This window comes from Mustela nigripes, chromosome 3 (genome assembly GCF_022355385.1).
Source record: "Mustela nigripes isolate SB6536 chromosome 3, MUSNIG.SB6536, whole genome shotgun sequence".
Lineage (NCBI taxonomy): Eukaryota > Metazoa > Chordata > Mammalia > Carnivora > Mustelidae > Mustela > Mustela nigripes.
This window is the reverse complement of record NC_081559.1, coordinates 19,930,204-19,950,958: the sequence shown is the minus strand read 5'-3', so window position 1 is coordinate 19,950,958 and position 20,755 is coordinate 19,930,204. Positions and strand designations below refer to the sequence as shown.

The following is a 20,755-nucleotide window of genomic DNA, read 5'->3' as shown; positions in this document are numbered from 1 at the left end:
AATGGAAAGAATATAGCAAGTTATATGTAGAGAACTGCCACAGTTTGGCAGTTCTAGGATGGCCAAAAATACAGGCAGGGAGAGGCTGACAATGAGATTGAAGAGACAGGGAATTTAGAGATTTGCATGGCTTTAGAGGCGATGTTGAAAAGACAATGGATTCAGTATTTTAAAGAGACATCTAGTTAGATACACAGTTTAGAAAGATCATTCTAGTTCATATAAAGACTGAATTTAATAGGAAAAGATTGAAGGCAGGGAAATTAATTGCTGTGTTATAGATGAAAGGTGGAAAACCAATTCAGTGAGAGTAGAGTTGAAAAGGAGAAAAAAATTGAAAGAAATAGAGGTCTAGGAAATAGTTTTAGAAGTCTAGGATGACCTATGGTTTCTGACTTGGAACAATCCCATTATCTATAACAGGAACTCTAAGAAGAATTTAACTAATGTTAAATTAGTTTCACTATGAACATATTGAGTTTCAGGTGCCCATAAAACCCAAGGGGAGCCACCAAGTGGGGTATATGAATCTGGCTCTCAAGAGAAGAAACCCAAGCTGGAGACAGAATAGAGAGCTGTGAGAATACAGGAGGTTGCTAAAGCTCTGAAAATGAAACAGATCAACCAGCAAGAGTGCATATAGAAAAAGAGCCATGGATCCACACAAAACACTGGGGGGGGGGGGTAGGTGCTAAAATTTAAGCTGGTAATTAATCTGTTAATCAAACACCTTATTATTTCAGGTATTAACTTTGATCTGATCTTTAGCTGTTCGGGCACTATAGAAATTGTTCACTACCCATATAAACTTTATGGTCATATGAAAGACAAAATCATTGATCACTATTTCATAAAAAATATGTATAAAGCCCCCATACTCCCAAATCTTAGAGTTTAAATTTCTTTTACTCCCTCATTTTCACAGTTTGTATAAATCCCAAATATAATTCAATATATTTCCCATTTTTTCCTCTGACATTTGATTTCTTCATTACAGAATCACGTCTGAGTAACAGTGACATTAAATATTAGAAGGTCAGTTTGAATGGACGTATACTTGTATGATTTATGGGCAGCCTTTTCTGAAGGACTTACATTTGAACAAAAAATAAAACAAATTTATTAGTGAAAATCCTTAGATTTGAAAACTATCATGGGTTTTGTCCTCTGGCTTACAAAGAAAATTCTGACCAAGCTCATGCTTAATCTATTTTGTTCTCTTGAGGCACTGACTTGTTGCATTGTATGCAAAGACTTCTGTTTTGATTCATAAAACCACATAAATTGAAATGCAACTCATGCCAGCTCTGTAGTTCAATTTATAGTCCTACGGTACTGATGTAGTGACTTCCTCAATTCTGTGCAGTTATCTTGTGATTTGGATTCAGTCCCAGCAGAACTGAAGGTCTGTTCCTCAATGAATGCAACTGCCCAGAGTACTAGACAATCCACGGGTTGTATCCAGTTAGTTTCTTGTAAATCACTTCCCCCCCAGCCTTTCAGTATATCATCCGTGACTTGTGCTTAGTAGAAAATTTCCCCAAACCCTTTTCTTACTCTGATTGCATTGGGCATTGTCTGAAAGGAATGGCTCTCATTATCTCCCTTTGATAATTTACATTTTAATTCTATTCCACAACAGCTGGCCTCTGCTTTGAAAAATGGTACACTAAATCCTTTGGGCACACCTCCTCCTCCTTTCCATCCTTTCCCAAGCATCTTGTCTTCCAAAGGGCTTATGTTGAAGCAGAAGCCATTCTCAGAGAACTTAAAAGGATATTTATAGAACTAGAATTAACAAGAAATCTAAAGGGGTTATTAGAAATATTCCTTTCATAATAAATGCAATGGATTAAGACTTATTACACAAAGAAATAAAACATGAACCATATATATGGGAATAAACATGTCAATTGTCTTTCTCTTGTAAAATAACTTTTTTAAAAACAATTTTTAATGCACACCAGCTATAGGAGGGCAAATATCTGCCAAATGCATAAAGTTACATCCATCTTTCTCTAAATCCTTGTCTTGGTCTCATCTTTCCAAGAGCTCACATTACTTGTATCATTTATTTTAACATATTACCATACTATGACATGGTTCCTATTCCTACTAAAGTTAACACGTACCTGTTTCCTCCTGCAAGTACTTTTAAATGGTAAATTAATGATGTGGTAAGTGTTCATTTAAGGCTTGTTTAGTTATCCAAAAGATAGGACTTTGTGTCTTCCCCTACTCTCTAAGTTCCTGGAGAGTATGGATGAAGTCTTGTTTTCTTCTTCATACTGCTAACATGACTCATTCCAGTAGGGGGCTCGTAACTGGTTCTTAAGAAGCATTTGCTGAATATAAAGTAAGTGTCCACAGTGGATAGTCTGAAAGGTACCTCATAATGCCAACCTTCCTTAGTGACATTGTGCTTTCCAAAAAAAAAAAAAAAACCAAAGAACTTATCTGTACAGCACTTCAATCACTGAAATCTTTGCTGGACAAATAGCTAGCTAACATGGCAAACTATTTGTGAAAGGTGGAAATGAATGCAATGTCCTTTCAATTCACCATAGGATGTGAATTGGTCTTGGAGACAATTATATCTATCCCCTCATTTTGTGATTAGAAAACTGAGGCCCAGAAACTCAATAACTTTCCCAAGGTCTCAAAAGGAGTGCAGAGTGATAATGCTTTCTGCATCTTAAAAAAAAAAAAAAAAAAAGGTGAAGATTGAGATTTTAGACAAATGGATTTTTTTTTCTTCTTTTTAAGAGATGGGGATAGCGTTGATTCCTTAAAATATGACTTCCCCCAAAGAAAGCCATTATTTCCTTTTTGGTATAGTACTAAATTAGTTGTGTTAAGCTTTTTGGGATTCTCAGCTGCTTTCTCTAAAACAATTCATACATTCAAACATGTTGACCACTCCCTTCATCCACATAATTTTCTTGGCAATAGGGATACCTTGTAGGTACGGTATAAAAAAGCAAATAAAAATTATGTAGTGACTAAAATATCACATTCTACATTTTAAAAATGAGATTACTAAATTTCTCAAAGATATTTAAAAAGTGAACTACTCTATGAAAATGTTTACAGCCTACATACAATGATCTAGAGAGATAAATCAAAGTGCAACATAATAGAAAGTTTTTGATTCTTCGTGAAAAGATTACTGTGTCAACTATACCAATCAATAAAATACGTAAGGGTCCTATAAAACATTATTTTCATTTACATGCTTCTCCAAATAAATTCAGAACAATGCCCATGCCTCTTCATGTTGTATGTCCCAGTATCAACTCATGGCATGACTTAACATTGACCTTAAATGTAAACTGCTTAGACTTATGTCCAAAAGGGCTATAGTTCCTTCATTTCCAGCTGTTCAAGAATGGCTGATATAACCAGTAGATGACAGACATGTCTAATTTATGGTAATTCTATCGTTGCCTTTTTCTTTGGAACTGTAATTGTGGCATGTAGGGCACTTTGTTCACCATGTTTTAGTTCCTGAGAAATAAGAAATCGTTGTCCTAAACTCAGCTCTAATTTGACTTCCAGATTCTTAGATGTAAAAACAAAACCAAAGGAAAACTTTGAGAGATCTTTGGCAGCCATCCTCATTTTAAATACAATGAGACAAGAGCCAAGGCCGTAGATTTTTTCGAGGGCACTTCCTTTATGAGTCTATGCTAAGACAAATTGCTCTTTGTAAATCCTAAAGACACACACACACACACACACACACACACACACACACCCATATTAGGCATCTTGCTCAAAGAAGTACAGGTATTGATAAATGTGGACCTTGGAAATCACATGGAGTTGCAGAGAGGTAATCAGGTATGTGACAAATGAAACAGCAGCTCACAGAAATAACAACGTAAAGTAAAACTGGAGGGATTGCCATATGATTCTACTTTCTGTTCTCATTTTATCCTCTCTTGCTTCAGACATGGAGAAAAACTCTTACTTCAGACATGGAGAAAAACTCTCTTCAGACATGGAGAAAAACTTTTATGATGAGTCAAAGTACATAATGATACATGTACATATTCATGTATAATTCAAGTGTTTAACTTTTAAATTTTATTAATTTAAGTAGTGATAGAATAAAACTCAGTAAATTACATTTTAAGCATAAAGTGAATTTTTCATGAAATTTGGTATAAATTTTTCCAAAAAGGGGCCAGTTTTTGCTCTATAATTAGATTATATTATAACTAATTACATAACATAGTCATCCCAAATTTGAAACACTGTTTCAGCGTTAAATACATCCTGTGTGTGGGTACATGTACACACTGGCATTTCCTATGACACTCTCCTTGGTAGATCTAAGAATCATTACCAAGTTGCATGTAATTGATAACACTTTTTTTTTTCAGGGGAATGGTCAATGAATAGCTCTCTTATCCATTTTACCACTTCTAGAAGAGTCAAATAAAAACATCTCTTTTAATGGGACAAAATTTGCCCAACTATTTAATTCCAGTGTGTTAACAAGATCTATTATTAAAATCAGCATCTGTATCGTTTCACATAAAGAGCACGTAAAACAAAAAACCTAAAACTTGCAGTTTCTTATACAGTGAGTCCCAGATTACACTTTGGAGTGGAAAACCTCATGCAACATTCTGGAGAGAAAGAGAATAATATTTAAATATCTGAATTCTAATCCCCAGAGTATTTCCATGGTCATGCACTCATAAAAGAGAGAAAATATTTGGGTTTTAGCAGCTTCCTGCCAGGATCACTTGAATCCTAAGGGTTGAAAAATCATTTGAAAGGCATTTGTGACCAAAGACACAGTAAAAGGTTCAGAAACAACAAACCATCCCATTTTTAAAAATTTAATTGTGAGGGTAATCGATTTAATAAATGTCCTCTGATATCATATTCACACAAAAGTTAGTTTATGTGTGAGAAAATGATTTCAGTTATGGAAACTGAATAACAAGAGTTATGCCATCTGTCTTAATTTAATAGCAATTAACCTTCACTTCTGGAAACTAAGAATAGTATGGACATATTTAATTAAAAGTGGCTGTCTTGAGGCATCTGGGTGGCTCAGACGGTGAAGCATCGCCCTTTGGCTCAGGTCATAATCCCAGAGTCCTGGGATCGAGTCCCACGTCAGGCTCCTTGCTCAGTGGGGGAATGTATGTTTCTCTCTCCCCTCTACCTCTCCCCCTACCAGTGCGCGCTCTCTCTCTCTCTCTAATGAATAAATAAAATCTTAAAAAAGAGGGGGGCACCTGAGTGGCTCAGTGGGTTGAGCCTCTGCCTTCGGCTCAGGTCGTGGTCTCAGGGTCCTGGGATTGAGGCCCCCATCGGGCTCTCTGCTCAGCAGGTAACCTGTTTCCCCCTCTCTCTCTGCCAGCCTCTCTGCCTACTTGTGATCTCTCTCTCTCTCTCTCTGTCAAATAAATAAAAAAAAAAAAAATTTTTAAAAAAAGTGGCTCTCTCATGAAAATATAAATAGTAGCCTTATTTACACCTGATCATGTTCTAAAAAAGGATTCAAAAGATAAAGGCAAAAAGAAATTATTAGTAAGAAAATAAATCACTGAAGAGTTAGTATGTGAAATGTATTAGTTCCTAAGAGTTATTGGAAAGGCACACAATTTTATTCTGAGTTTACTAGAGGCCAAAAAAAAACAAACAAAAAAAAAACAATGTAAGCACAACTCGTGGGCCTATGGTGAAACTAATCCAGTGGTTTAGGACTACAGGTTCTACTATGTTCTGACTTGAGAGAAAACTAAAAACTCTTTCCATGGGTTTTCATAAAGGGAAATATGCAACTATTGTCCTTAGATAGTTTTTATGTATTTGTGACCTCTTACAAGTATGATTGCCTAATTTCAAAGACATTTTCTAGATTCATGTTCAAACAGGACAATATATGCTAGGAGTTGGTAACCTACAATCCACAGGTCAAACGGGGCTATCACCTTTACTTGCAAATAAAGTTTAATTAGAACACTTTAATACCCATTTGGTCACATATTATTTATTTATTTATTTATTTATTTATTTATTTATTTTAAGATTTTATTTATTTATTTGACAGAGAGAAATCACAAGCAGAAAGAGAGAGAGGGAAGCAGGCTCCCTGCTGAGCAGAGAGCCCGATGCGGGACTCGATCCCAGGACCCTAAGATCACGACCTGAGCTGAAGGCAGCGGCTTAACCCACTGAGCCACCCAGGCGCCCCTATTTTTTTTTTAAAGATTTTATTTATTTATTTGACAGACAGAGATCACAAGTAGGCAGAGAGGCAGGCAGAGAGAGAGAGGAGGAAGCAGGCTCCCTGCCGAGCAGAGAGCCTGCGCGGGACTCGATCCCAGGACCCTGAGATCATGACCTGAGCCGAAGGCAGCGGCTTAACCCACTGAGCTTCCCAGGCACCTGGTCACATATTATTTATGCGCCTTTTCTTGCTACCACAACAGAGTTGAGTAACTGCACAAAAGTGACCTACAGAACCTAAAGGTTTTCTATTTGGTGTTTTATGGAATAGTTTGCTAACCCCTACCATATGATAATAGTTATAAAGATATTAAACATTTTTAGAATGCAAATATTTAAAATCAGAAATAAGTAGCAAAAAATGTTTCTGGATGTTTAAAACTGTTCGGAAAGAAATCTGTGTTTACTTAGATATTTCCTTGATTTTCAATACACGTGTCCTTGATTTTTAATAATGGTTTACTATGTTCATTTGTGAAGTCATGCAGTCCATGTCCAATATAGCCTAGAAATCAGAAGAACTGTATTGAAATTTGTCCTTATATCTTCATTTTTCCAAAACCATTGTCCTTTCAAAAATATATATTCTACATGCACATGACATAATCCCAATAGAAGCTCATATTACTAACTACAGTTCTACACAGCTTCTAACTCTTTTGGCTTCCTCAAACCTATCTTCTGGAAGATGTCATAGGGCTAGAATTCCTCACTCCATCCCTATCAGGATCGTCTACTTCCATCCACTGGTATTGATATTTTCTCAATGGTTCATGAAAATGTCTGAAACCATAGCTCCCAAACAAATCGCTTAGTCTCACATTCTAAGTAGGTCAGTGTCCCTATGCTATGCCGTATGTAGAAATTCTAAACCTGCCACTGTACTCTCTCAAATGTGTCTTCTTAATCTTGGGATATCACATTCCACCTACCTCTCCCCAGGTCAGAAGCCCTCACCCTTCCTCCAATAGTCTTATGATAAAACCAAAACTCCTACTAAACCCAGTGTTGAAGGACCTCTACAAATCCAAGACTACCTTCTAATCCCACTCTTCTCCAAAAGCAGTCCCTCATTGCAAGCAATCAGGTTTACTGTCATCTCAGTGCTTTTGCTTTTACTACCGTCCTACCTGGGCACTTTTCCAAACCCAGCCACTTATGCAGCCCCACTCCACATTCTGGCTTCCCACATGAAATCTTTAGCTTCTACATATGGTGCTGTATCTCCCCCCTCTGAATTTGCATAGCATTTATAGGCCATACTATTCTTTACCACTGATCTTATTGTGCATTATATTCTTTTTTAGTTTGATGTCTTGTATCTCTAGTCAATGTCAATTAGAGGAGAGCAATATGCTATATATTTTATACTCGGTAGCATATGCATGGTCGTACATTTAGAAGAAAATTACTGTTTCTTTTTAAAGTCTGATCATCAACCCTTTAAAATAACATTTTCCTTTTTATTTGTTAGTGGTATCTCAATATTAAAAAGCCCACATTTGAATAAAATTCTAAGACCACTATTTAGTTTCATATATACTGGAATCATTTCTCAGTCTGGTATTCATACTTTTAATATTTAACCTGAGTCCCTGCAAGTCTGGGAAATAGGTATACCACGCTATCATAGGGTTCCAGATTAAAGTAATTTACATTATGATTTAATTAATCCTAAGAACAAAACAAAAGGGAGTCAAGGAAAGAACAAAAAAAACAGCATTGATTCAATTCTTACTCTAAAAAAGTACTAATTTCTCCTACATTTTGTGACATATTGAATGTCCTGTAAATGACATTACATGAAGGAATTTAAAAAAATTAATAGTTCTGTTTTCTACTGAGGAATACCTAGGAAAAAGTAAACAGCCTTAAAGCATGCCAGAAATAAAATCGATCAAATGTCTGGCAAACTGTGTTTAATGCTAAATTCAATAGATCATTGCACTGGGTCTACAAATATCTGACAAGTACATTAAGTGTTTTAGTATAAGCAATATTGCAGGGTCATTAATCTCATGGGGGATCCAAGATCATTGTGAAATTTGATCATCTCACTTACTAAATTCTCAAGAGATTCAAACCACTGTCTCCATGAAGCAAAATACGTGTTACTCTACTATTTAATTCATTTATGAATTTCGGTACCCTGTTGGTCATTGCTTGTTTACCAATAAAGCTGCTTGGGGAAATAGCCAAAGAACACAAACATATTAAAACTGGAATGATTTTTGTGACTGCTTTTCTCAAATATGTATCTGTACTTTTTTGTCCAGGTTTGCTTTTTAAAGGTTACTTTTGGGTACAAAAAAAGGCTACAGGAGGTTAAAATTACGTATACATGTAATTTCCCAGTATATTAAGATAATGACCCAGTTTGGGGTACCTCTGTTTAGAGCCCTATATGAGATCAGGTTAACATAAGTCTAATTTTATCCCCACCATTGATTTCTGACTTTCTAAATCCTTTTCCTCTTGTGATTTAACACATTAGTGAATAAGATACAGATATGCCTATAGGGATTTAGAAAATATAATTACTTTTTGAAAGCTTTTATGAGATTCTCAAAAAAGTTCGCTTCTACCACCTTTAAAATTAAGATGCACCGCACGTCCAGTAAAAGTCAAAAACCCCTAATCCTGGGGCACCTGGGTGGCTCAGTGGGTTAAAACCTCTGCCTTTGGCTCAGGTCATGATCCCAGGGTCCTGGGATCAAGCCCCACATCAGGCTTTCTGCTCCGCAGGGAGCCTGCTTCCTCCTCTCTCTGCCTGCCTCTCTGCCTACTTGTGATTTCTCTCTGTCAAATAAATAAATAAAATCTTAAAAAAAACCCTAATCCTGGTCCAGAGGATCTGGGTGGCCCGGTACTTGCTTTCTGCTGCTCTCCTCTCCTACAGCCCTTTATCCTGGTTGTTAGACTCCAGTGCCACTGGCCTTATATTTGTTTCTCCAATATGCCAGGCTTCTTCCGGCTTCAAGGCTTTTTTTTTAATGCTCTTTCCATGTTTTGAAAATTCTTGCTGCCCCTCCTCTTCCCCATATTTCTATGGCTCCTATTTCTCATTACTTGAGTCTCCAAAGGCAGCCTATCTCATCCCAAATAACCTCTACTGTATCTTTTTGTTTCTTCTTCCTTATAGCAATTCTTCATATTTCAAGCGTTCATTCATTTATTCATTTGTTAGTTTCTGTCTCCTGTTATTAGACTCCATGAGGGTGGGAATTTGTACGGCAGGCCTAATACCCTACACATTCAGAAAAATTCCTGCTGCAATATTAGAGATCCAATAACTGTCTGCTAAATAAATAAATGAATGATTTATGGGCCATGATACTAGAAATACCTACGGCTCACCAGCCTGATATTTAAGTGGAAGAAAGAGTGAATCTTTCCCAAGGAAGAAAAGGTATTATTTTAATTTCTTAGAGGGCTTGTATAATTTCAGATTATCATATTCAGTAAACCACAACTAAGAAGAGCATAGACTATCTTATTTTTAAAAATTTGCCTTCATAAAGTGTAGATTCCTGGTGTGCAGTTAAGATGATTTTTTCTGTATTTATGGCTCAAAATAAAAATACTTTAGAGGAAGACAATATGCACAACCCAGTCTTTTGCAAATGTGCATGGAAAATATTTTAAGAAATCCTCTTACATCCACTCAGTGATAAAACAGTTGCTCCGATTCTGACGAGTGGATGAACATGTTCACGAGAGAAACAGGACATACTAACATTCTCTAACAGAAGTGTAACAGAATTCCTTCACTCCCTAGGTAGTGATATCGTTTCAGTTTTCAGTGACTAGGAATATGTTTCTCTTTAAATATTTAAGCATGGTTTCTGCTTAATTTCTTTCCTCCAAGATGCTTTTCATGCCTTTCAAATATTTGTCAACTTAAGACTCTAGAATGCCTAAGCAGCGTGGGTGCAGGTGAAGCTCTACTGAACACGGTAACCATAGCAACACCTAATTCTCCTGTAATTTGCTGTCTCCTTGGAAGAAGTGAAAAATAAGAGGGAAGGAGCACTGGAGACCGAGAAACAGGAAGACATACAAGAAAGAAATAAGAGGCCCACAGCCTTTCTAGCTCACTTCCTCTCAGCTAAAAATATTAAAGCTGGGGAAACACAAAGGGAAAGCTATTTTTGAGAAAATTTCATGTTGCAAGAGGTCAGAAAAAAGTTTCAATCGGGCTATTTTTGTTGGATTCCCCTCGTACATAGAGCCAAGTTTAAATACAATCTCCAGCAATCTGGAGGCATCAGCATGGATAGTTCAAGCTCTGAGAAAATCTCTTTGGCTTTCCAAGTACCTTGAGTCTGAGCACACATCCCCAGAGAATTTAAACTTCTGTTTTAAGAGATCCAAACCGCAGGAATGGCCCTGGGCAGGAGCCCTGTCAGCATTTTCCTGGATCGGTTTAGTCTCACCATTTTCAGAAGTGTAGCTGGCATGTAGCTGGTTGGAATGGCCTTAGCATTCCAGGTCCCTCCCTCTTTTGTGTCCGTGGAAAAGTCACAGTGGAGTCACAAGGTTGGGCAGGGATGACTGCCAGGTCACCTAACCCCTCAGCTCAGAAAATGACAATATGATCAGAACTGGAAATGGAGAGTCCGAGTGGAACAGTACAGCACTGGCAGCCTCAGCAAGTAGGGAGCTGGAGCTCTGAATGACGGAGTCTTAGCCAACTCCCCTTCTCAGGACCCTGGGTAAGCCACTTTACAGCTCCCCATACTGATTTATCTATACGTGCTTCAAGGGTTCACACCATTTGCTCTTGACAGTCCCTCTTTCCCTTCAAACATCATCTAATTCATATATAATTAGCAATAACAAACGTGTCTTCTGCAATGGGGCAGAGGCATCAAAGTAAAGAATACAATTAATGACATTTCATGTTTCCAGCTATGTAAGCACATAATCCTTCTATGGCACTAACTAATAGGGTTACAAAGAGCTACTCTGTTTATATAGACTATAAATATATTAGAAACACAAGGAAAGATTTTATTAAAAATCAAAAATCTGTTCACTCATTTACAATATCAGCTTTGTGATGAAAAACTTTGGATTCTTATCACAAACCCTCCCGTAGTCTTTAAGAAGGGGCTGAAATAAGGCAGTGAGACTGTCCAGGATTGTGCAGCTTTCTTAAATTCTAATTTTGATAGTGACCACCCTCAGGTCCTATTCAAAACAAAAGGAATGGAAGTCATGGAACTGGTGACTGAATCTGAAATAGGAAAGGACTTTGAAAAAGAAAACAAAACAAAAAACAAAAAGCACCACAAAACCTCAATTTTACCAAAGGCCACTCAGTAGTCTATAATAACTTCCATCATGTAATCTGTGAATGAGGCAAGCTTTAGTTAGAGACACAATGGCCAAAGCCCATTTAAATAAGCCCTAGACCACACTGACTTTATTGTTTTAGAAGAGATTTGGCTTTCAGTAGGATGCTTAGTGCTTTCTTAATACTTTCTTGGCAGTAAAATTTCTGAAGTTCTATCAACTCTAGCTTCTGCTGTTTCAATGAAGATAAACAGCATCTTGCATGCAAAAGTAGTGTCACCCTCCCTTTTAAAAGATAAATATAAGTACCCAATATTTCAATTTAGGACATTTTGATCAAAATAGAAGTGTTTTTATTTTGAGCCCAATATTTAGTTTTACTACTTGATTTCAGTAATGGACAATGGAATCTGGACTATATCTCTAAAAAGAAAAGTACACCAACAGGCCAAAATTCATGCATTCTGATTTTATTAATCAACACCCATAACATTGTTTTTCTTTCTTTCTTCTTCTTTTTTTTTTTTAGATTTTATTTATTTATTTGAGAGAGAGGGGTAGAGAGGCGGGTTAGGGGAGCAGGGAAGCTGAAAGGCAGGAGAGGGAGAAGCAGGGTCCCCACTGATCAGGGAGCCTGGATGCAGGGTTCCATCCCAGGATCCTGAGATCATGACGGGAGCTGAAGGCAGACACTTAACTGACTGAGCCACCCAGGTGCCCCCATAACAATTTTTTTCTTATAAAATTGTATTTAATACCAAATGTTCTTATGTGGAACATCATAGGACAGTTTTTAATTTTCTCTAAGTCAAATGATTGTAAAATAATTTATTTCAACTTTGAAAAAGGTGTGCTTATAAAAGGCTATCTTAGAAGATTATCATACACACACACACACACACACACAAATACCATAAGCTAACTTTGTGAAACACAAGGCAAACAAATTCCATGTGATCATAAGTTGCTACATGTACTAGGACTCCATATTACTTACTGTCCACAGAAGAAAGAAATTGTATGCTTCAGAGTGCAAACTTTTTCAAACAAATATGTATATGCAGTAAATTAATGAATGAGATCCTGTCTTAGCTATACTCAATAACACTAACATAAAAGAATGCATAACTGAATCCTTAAACTTTCATACTTATTTTTAAAATGGGCCAAAGGAATATGGTATCTCATATAAACACTAACAAAAAGTAAGCAGCATATTGTTTAAAATATTGTTCTGCCAGAAACATGCATCACTTACAGAAAGACTAAATTACAATTTTGAGAGGCATGATGCTCAAATAAAATAATAAAACCTCAAAGCTGAGCATTATTTAATTGCTTTAATGTCAGTGAAAGTGATGCTGCATCATTCTTTCTAGACAATAAAATTGAGAACTTTTTTTTTCATATCCATTCATTATAGAATTACACTGTTGTCCATTAACAATACAACACAGTACTGTTAAAACTGTTACAACAATAAAATGCAGCCAACTATAAAGCCATAAACACTTAGATAAAATAATGTATAAGGTTGATACTGGCATGATTGGTTGACTTCAAATTAATAGAATGTGTGTATTTACTTATGAGTTTGCTTTAAATGTAATAAACCTAGACAGTAAAATGATGAAATGTGTTCATGGATATTCAAGTACTATATTTTAAAATCATTTTGAAATGGATTCAAGATGGCTAATAATGATGTTGTTCAGAGCAATGTAATTAGAAATATTTTATATAAAACAATTTAGTTCAGTATTTTCTGATTGGTCATTGACTCGCTGGTACTCAAAATATTAGTACATCTGCAGAGTTAGTTAACTAGCATAAAATGAAGACAATGGATTGACTGATCATAATGACTTCACTAGTCAGTTTAATTTATAAAAATAGCTGAATCATTTCACTTGGTGTCGGGTGAGAAAACTGACAAAAAAGCAGTTGGTTAGGGGCGCCTGGTGGCTCAGTGGGTTAAAGCCTCTGCCTTAGGCTCAGGTCATGATCTCAGGGTCATGGGATCGAACCCCAGATTGGGCTCTCTGCTCAGCAGGGACCCTGCTTCCCCACCCCTTCTCTCTGCCTGCCTCTCTGTCTACTTGTGATCTCTGTCTGTCAAATAAATAAAATCTTTAAAAACAAAAAAAATGCAGTTGGTTAACTAAATTTTTCATTTTGGAAATAGTTAATCATATAGATGTACCATTTTTACCTGCAGATTTTTAAAGAAATTAATTTAAAGAAGGCTGGTGAGGACACAGTTGGGATGAGCATGTACGTTTAAGATAAGGGAACCTGAGTAAACTTGGTTCAAATCATGGGAAGAAACAAGGTAGTAACTTTTCTTCCTGATCCAGAAAGGCCTCCTAAAGGAAGGAAACATGACCGAAGACTGGTATACAAAGAAAAGATTATTCAAGGCTCGAGGATATAAAAGGCAAGATCAAAGAAAGAGCCAAGATAGAGATGGAGTGCTGAGGAGGGTGAGAAGGTAGCATAAGACTACCACATGTTAAATGAGAAATAGAGATGTAATGGGAAATAAATTTCAATAAAAACAGCAAGATAGATATATATATATATAGTACTTGCATTTTCTAATGATCAATGATTTTTGCCAACACAAGTTGAAAAGAAGGAGCAAAGAAAGGAAAGAACAAAAGAAAGGGGAAAGCATCAGGGGGAAGAAAGAAGGAAAAAGGAAAAGAAAAAAGGGGAAGTCAATGGGGCGCCTGGGTGGCTCCGTGGTTAATCCTCTGCCTTCGGCTCAGGTCATGATCCCAGAGTCCTGGGATCGAGCCCCACATCAGGCTCTCTGCCCTCTCTCTCTGGCTGCCTCTCTGCCTACTTGTGATCTCTCTGTCAAATAAATAAATACAATAAAATAAAATAAAGGGGAAGTCAAGCTGTGTGAACTTATAAGTAAAATTATTTTCTCTAATAGACTTATTAACATAACAAAACCAAAAAAAAGAGAAAAGAAAAAAAAGAGACGTTTTCCACCTCTTGTGTTTTAATGGAAAACAAACTGTTTAAAACTCTTCCCAAAGGACACAATAAATATTAACCAAGTGAAAAAGGAAATTCTGACTTCTTTATTTTGTCTAAATTCTCACAGAATTTCATTAAAATGTATAAGTAAAAAGTATCACAGTTAAAATACTATCACTCAAAGGAAAGCTTATTTCTCTTGAACAGGAAACATTAAGTTCAAAGATTAGATTCAAAGTGTTTTCCATAAAAAGTCAATTAATTGTGTTCGCGTTGTTTTAAAATTTTTGATTCATTCCAGAATTGCTTCCAATAAGCATCCTTTGCAAATTTTACAAGGAAACACCTACGGACTTAGTTCAAAGTAATGACAGGGAGGGATATGAACAAATTATGAGGAGGCAGAAAAACAAAACAGATTTCTTAGTTCTCCAGCAGACGCAGGCTCCTCTCCATCCTGAATCCACAACTATTAACAACTGAGAACTTGCCTCTTTTTCCTTCAACTCTTCTACTGCAATCCACACATCCAGACCTTCCCACAGACCCTTCCCCTTGATTTTGGTTCTTTGTCTACCACTTCAGACTGCATAGTTCTTTAACTGCTTTCGAGGCCTGGTATAAATACCCGAGGCTGATAATTCCTTGAAAATGCCCAAAGTTTCTTCTCAGAAAACTATGAATTTGAATCTTCATGTGCTATAGAGCATTTATTTTTTTTTTTAAAGATTTTATTTATTTATTTGACAGAGAGAGATCACAAGTAGGCAGAGAGGCAGGCAGAGAGAGAGGAGGGGAAGCAGGTTCCCTGCTGAGCAGACAGCCCAACACAGGGCTCAATCCCAGATCCCTGGGATCATGACCTGAGCCAAAAGCAGAGGCTTTAACCCACTGAGCCACCCAGGTGCCCCTATAGAGCATTTAAAGACATGACTTTCTATAGCTGACTGATGGAAGTATTGAGGGCTGTTAGTATTTGTATTGTATATGTGTGTATACACATACACACACACAAAGAATTATATCTTATCATTCCCTAATTAAAAATATATAAATATATATGGAATAAAGACGTAGGTATACATTAGAGCATTTATATAACTGATGCATAACAGCTTGTCTTTAAGATGTTGGGACATCACCTCCGTTCAAATACAGTCCCTTGCTCTATGTGTCATATCTGTAATACAACTAATACTCAATTGAATGTCACCTCTTACAGAGGAAATAAATCCTTCTAACTTTATTTATTTGTAAATTTCTTAAAGCCAAAGACCATGTTTTCTATTTTTTTGGAATCTCATTACATAGCCTCCAGTATGATATTTCGAATAGGTGACATAGAGGTGAGTAACAAATAGGAATAAATGTTCTCCTAAAAGCTCATTTGTACAGTGAGAGTAATACTATTAAAGAATACTAGTAATAGTAATAGAGAAGTCTAACACTCAGATGTGAGATACATGGTGTAAAGGGAGGGGAAAATTGGTGAAATGTTCAAAATACTGCCCATATAAGAGATGCAGAATGAGTAGATGAAGACAATGACAATAATAAAGGCATAGAGAGAATTAAAGTAACAAAAAGAACTGAAATATCTAAAAGATATATCAGGCAGGATTCAAAGAGCTTAATAGCATCTTTAACTCATGAATCAGAGACAAAAGAGCTTATGACCGTTTCAGAATGTTATTTTTTGGTTCATGCATCTAGTAATGACTTACCTAATGACTACTGTTAGCATTAAGGAGTACAGTATTGACCTAAGGGTAGTGTTCTCAGCTACTTTAACTGCTATTTCAGATTCTTTATCTTAATCTGTCATAAGGAAATTAAGAATTGAAAAGACTTCATTAATCAGAATAATCAACTTGAATACTAAAATCCCCACATTGGTTTCATATGGTCTGTCTCCTAAGGATGTTGATGAATAATTTAGGGATGCATGCACTGTTATGTATACATCTCAACAAACATAGTAACTATTTAATCCTCAAACCCAACAGTAAAACTATAGTTCTCAAAAGCACAGCAGTCCAGCCTATTATCCAGTTGCTAATAAAATTCAACACAAAATACGTGTGTCATAAGAAAACATGCAAAAATACAGTAACAAATATTTTTCTTCCTTCTCCCTTCTGATGTTTAGAAAATTTGCAAATCAACTTAAGCCAAAAGTGGTAAAGGAATGAAATAGTTCCTTCAGGCTTAGATTCTGTGCCAAGTTTCATTTCTGGCTGCATATTTTTGTCCAAGTTCAAGATCCCTGAAAAGAAATACTTAAAAGAGAAAATACCCCTTTAACCTCAGCAAAGCAAAATTAGTAGAGGCTGCTATGGGAAGAAAAGGGCTTCTGCCTAGAAATGGGTGTGCTCCCGGTGTTTGGTTTCCACTGAGAGGATGTCTGCTCTCTCAATGAATCTGAAGTAGCTACTATGATGAGGTAATGGCTGTGCCAGTTTCACTGGGTCATGCTCTCTCAGCACATTCTTTCTCTTTCTCCTCCCTGAGAAGGTGCTGTAAACAAGTCATCCTGAGAGAGAGCTGCTGCAGAGAATGAACAAGTCCTACATTCAAAACTGAGACAACTATCCCTGCTGTTGGTAGTCTAGACACAACTAGAAGCTTAAAGCAGCACAGACAGCCAGAAAGAAACAGATTATTTGACGTGGGGGGGGGGGGGGGTTAATAAGAGAGGAGAGAAACAAAGAAAATGAAAACTAAAGTAATCAGAAAATTTTTTAAAGGAAGCTTAATTTTTAAATGGCTTAGATCTCTAGATGTACATATTTTAGACAATTTTCTACTTACATGTAAAATTTTTTAAAACTTTTTAAAATTAAATAGTATTATAGAAAATGTTACAAATTAAAGTTAAACAAATCATGAAGAGATAAGCAGCATGTACCGATGATCTTAAAGGCACAATAGCTCTGGTAACAAGCAAATCATGATACAGATGTAAACCTATGAATACATAGGTTATCATTTCTGGTAATAACATTACCAGAAAGTCAATGTTCAAATATTCACACAAATTAATATTCTTTATTGAAAGAAAAAAAAATGCCCTTTACCTTTTCTTGGAGGGAGGATGCTTTTTGTGCATAAAGGGGAGAGGGCTGATTGAAACACTGGGGATTTACAAATCCATAAAAATTTCTACCAAAATACCCCTATTGCCCAGTTAAATGGGTGTTTTGTGTCACATTCAAGTGAAAGGCTGTAATCTTCCTTCTGGGCGACCTAAAGGACTTTTATTTATTTAATCTATTTTCATTGCCAAAAAAAATATAATCACCCACAGTAAAATGACAGGGTGACAGAGCTATGCTTTATACTGGGCTGGTACCTGAAGCTCAAGCATGGGACATTTTGCATAATGTGGCTCACATAAAAGGCTTTGTTCTCCATCGCCTCACTGCGGCTGCAAGCCTCAATTTCAGTTTGCAGTCATTTCCTCTCCTGGATCAACCATTTTTAAATAAATTATACCTTTAACATTTGAGTTAGTGCCTTGCCAACATCCATTAATCCTTCAGTCTCACCTTCAAAATTATGTATCACCCAACAATATCTTTTTCTTGTTTTGCACTACGGATTTTATTCATACCATAATCCCCAAACCCTCAAAGATAAATTTAAAAGAATTTGTCTTTTAAGTAGTTACTCCCTTTCGTAATATTACATATATAATGTATTATATGTGCATGCGTGTGTGCGATGTGTCCAAGTGCACCCATGTGCGTGAGTTTGTATGTGCATGCATTGTGTCAGTTTTAAATGTCTATACCCTGGAAGCATTATGCTAAGGGCTTACAGCAGATGGCACACAGCGATTGTTAGAAACGGGCTTGTTGCTAATGAAAGCTTTTTATTTCCTGACAAAAATCCTGAAGTCCTGACACCAGGCAGTGTAACATCAATTCCAGTTTTCAAAGATGCTTTTTATTCTGACCCCATCTGCTTTACTCCCCCCTCCCCTCCCCTACACACACACAAACACAACACCACCCCACTCCGGGCTCCTTTCATACACGCCTCCTTGAAATTTCCATCCTTAAACAAAAGACTAGGTTGGGGAACGATGAAACTCGGCAATGAGGGCCCCAAAAGCCTTAAAAAAGAAAAAGAATAGATGGACGGTAGGTGCAGGTTTCTCACCCCCATCGCTTGAACAGACCGTGTGGAGCTTCAAGCTCATCCAGACATTTTTTCGTGTCCCACCCTCCAACACGAGCAGACACTGGTTTTTCATTTTCCTAAAATTATATTTATCAATCTTCTTCTTCCAGCTGTTTCTGGAAGAATTACAAGGAAATGCTTTCAAATTGACAAGGCTTTCTTTACTCACTCCTCCGTCAGTGTGCAGTTCTCTGCAGCTAGATGGACACACACACACACACACACACACACACACCCCTCCACCTCGAATTCTTTTCCCCCCATTATCTTTGTATAACCCACTCCTCGTCTTTCTACAGCTCAGGTACTGTTAGCTCTCACTATGGATATCCTAAGTTCCCGGGGTTACAAAGTGGTACCTAACCAGGTCATACACGCTTCTACAAATCGAGAGCCCAGGTAGCGGCAGCACCAATTCCCCTGCTCCGTGGGGACACCTGGAGAGGCCGGGCCTGCAGCTGCCGCCAGGTGGGAGGCGGGAGAGCCGGCCAACCTGTGCCTGCTTCCAAGGCAGAGGGAACGAGACCGCGCCCTCCCCATGCCCACCCCTTTCCTGGCTGAGGCTCCCTCCAAGCAGAGAGCCAAGCGGAGAAAGGAAAGGCGCCCTATACAGAACCAGAGGCGGGGACGGCTCTCTTACCTGGTCTGGATGCACCCACGGGAGCGGCTGCCTGCGCTCACGGACCTGAGGACGGTGCCCTCCGGAGAAGAAAGGGAGACGGGGCAGGGGAAGGAGGAAAAGGAGGAGGATAACCGAAAGAAGCGGAAGGAAAGAAAAGGAAGCGAGGAGGAGGAGGATGCTGCTGCCCCGCGGCCGCCGAGAGCCCGCGCAGCCCGAGCACCCGGCCCAGTCTGAGCGCCGCCCTGGCCTGGGCTCTCCAAGCCGCCGCCCCGCCCCGCCCCGGCCCTGGCCCCGCCTCCCCGCGCCGGCCCCGCCTCCCCGCGCCCGCCGCCCCTCCCCCGCCCCACCTCCCCGTGCGGCCGCCCGCCGGCCGCTCCGCGGTGCCCCCGCCCGCCGGCCGCTCCGCGGTGTCCCCAGCTGCAGTGTCCGGGAAGGGAGAGCGCGGCCGCCCCGCCTCCTGCCGCAGCCAGTCCGCCGTCCCGCGGGGACCGCAGCAGTGGCCGCTGGCGGAGCCTGCCAAGCCCCGGCCACACGGGGCTCCAGGGAATTCCCCCTCCGCCGCCGTCAGAGTGAGACCAGCGCCCTTGGCCCAGGGGCTCCCAGCGGACCCTCTTCCCTGGCTCCTGGGGGAATTGGAGGGTGTCCCCGTAAATGCTCTCCTTTCCTTCCTCTGTCACTGTGAGGAAAGGGCTCCCGTTACCCCTTCGTGGGGTAGGCTCACTGGCCTTGCTTCCACAAACCTGGCAACAGTTGCATTCAGAAAAGACAGGAAAATGAGGTGCGAGGGAGGGGCATGAGGACCGAGAAGAACTCTTGTCAGTTGTGAGGGAGCAAGGACTGAGGGTTCAGAGAAGTCTAGACCCAGCTCTGTCACTAATCAGATCCATCCATTCATTTATTCATTCAATAAATGTGCAACATGGGGGCTTAAGTGGGTAGGAGAAGAATAAATGAAACAAGATGGGATTGGGAGGGAGACAAACCATAAGTGACTCTTAATCTCACAAAACAAACTGAGGGTTGCAGGGGGGAGGGGGTTTGGGAGGAGGGGGTGGGATTATGGACATTGGGGAGGGTATGTGCTTTGGTGAGTGCTGTGAAGTGTGTAAACCTGGTGATTCACAGACCTGTACCCCTGGGGATAAAAATATATGTTTATAAAAAATAAAAAAAATTTAAATCTAAAAAAATAAATAAATAAAAATAAAATAAAATAAATGTTTATTAAAACCTACTCTGAAGGGCACTGTTCTAGGCACCGTAGAAGCATCAGTGAATAAAACCAGCCCCCCTGCCTTCCTCCCTGTACCCCAAATTACTGCCTCCATGAACGTTATGTACGTGCTAGATAGCTAGATGTGAGGCCCTAAGTCCCTTCACATAATCTAAATTTCAGTGTAAGAG

General features: G+C 38.5%; 1 protein-coding gene across 3 annotated transcripts in view; it reads right to left on the bottom strand.

The window, feature by feature from the left end:
* The window catches only part of MAP2 (microtubule associated protein 2), a 291,575-nt gene extending 271,965 nt beyond the window's left edge, over nt 1–19,610 (bottom strand). For all 3 annotated transcript variants that reach the window (XM_059393356.1, XM_059393353.1, XM_059393358.1), the window contains exon 1: nt 19,370–19,610. The gene's annotated coding sequence lies outside the window, so the exon portion shown is untranslated. The remainder of the gene's footprint in view (nt 1–19,369) is intronic.
* Nucleotides 19,611–20,755: the final 1,145 nt, after the last annotated feature.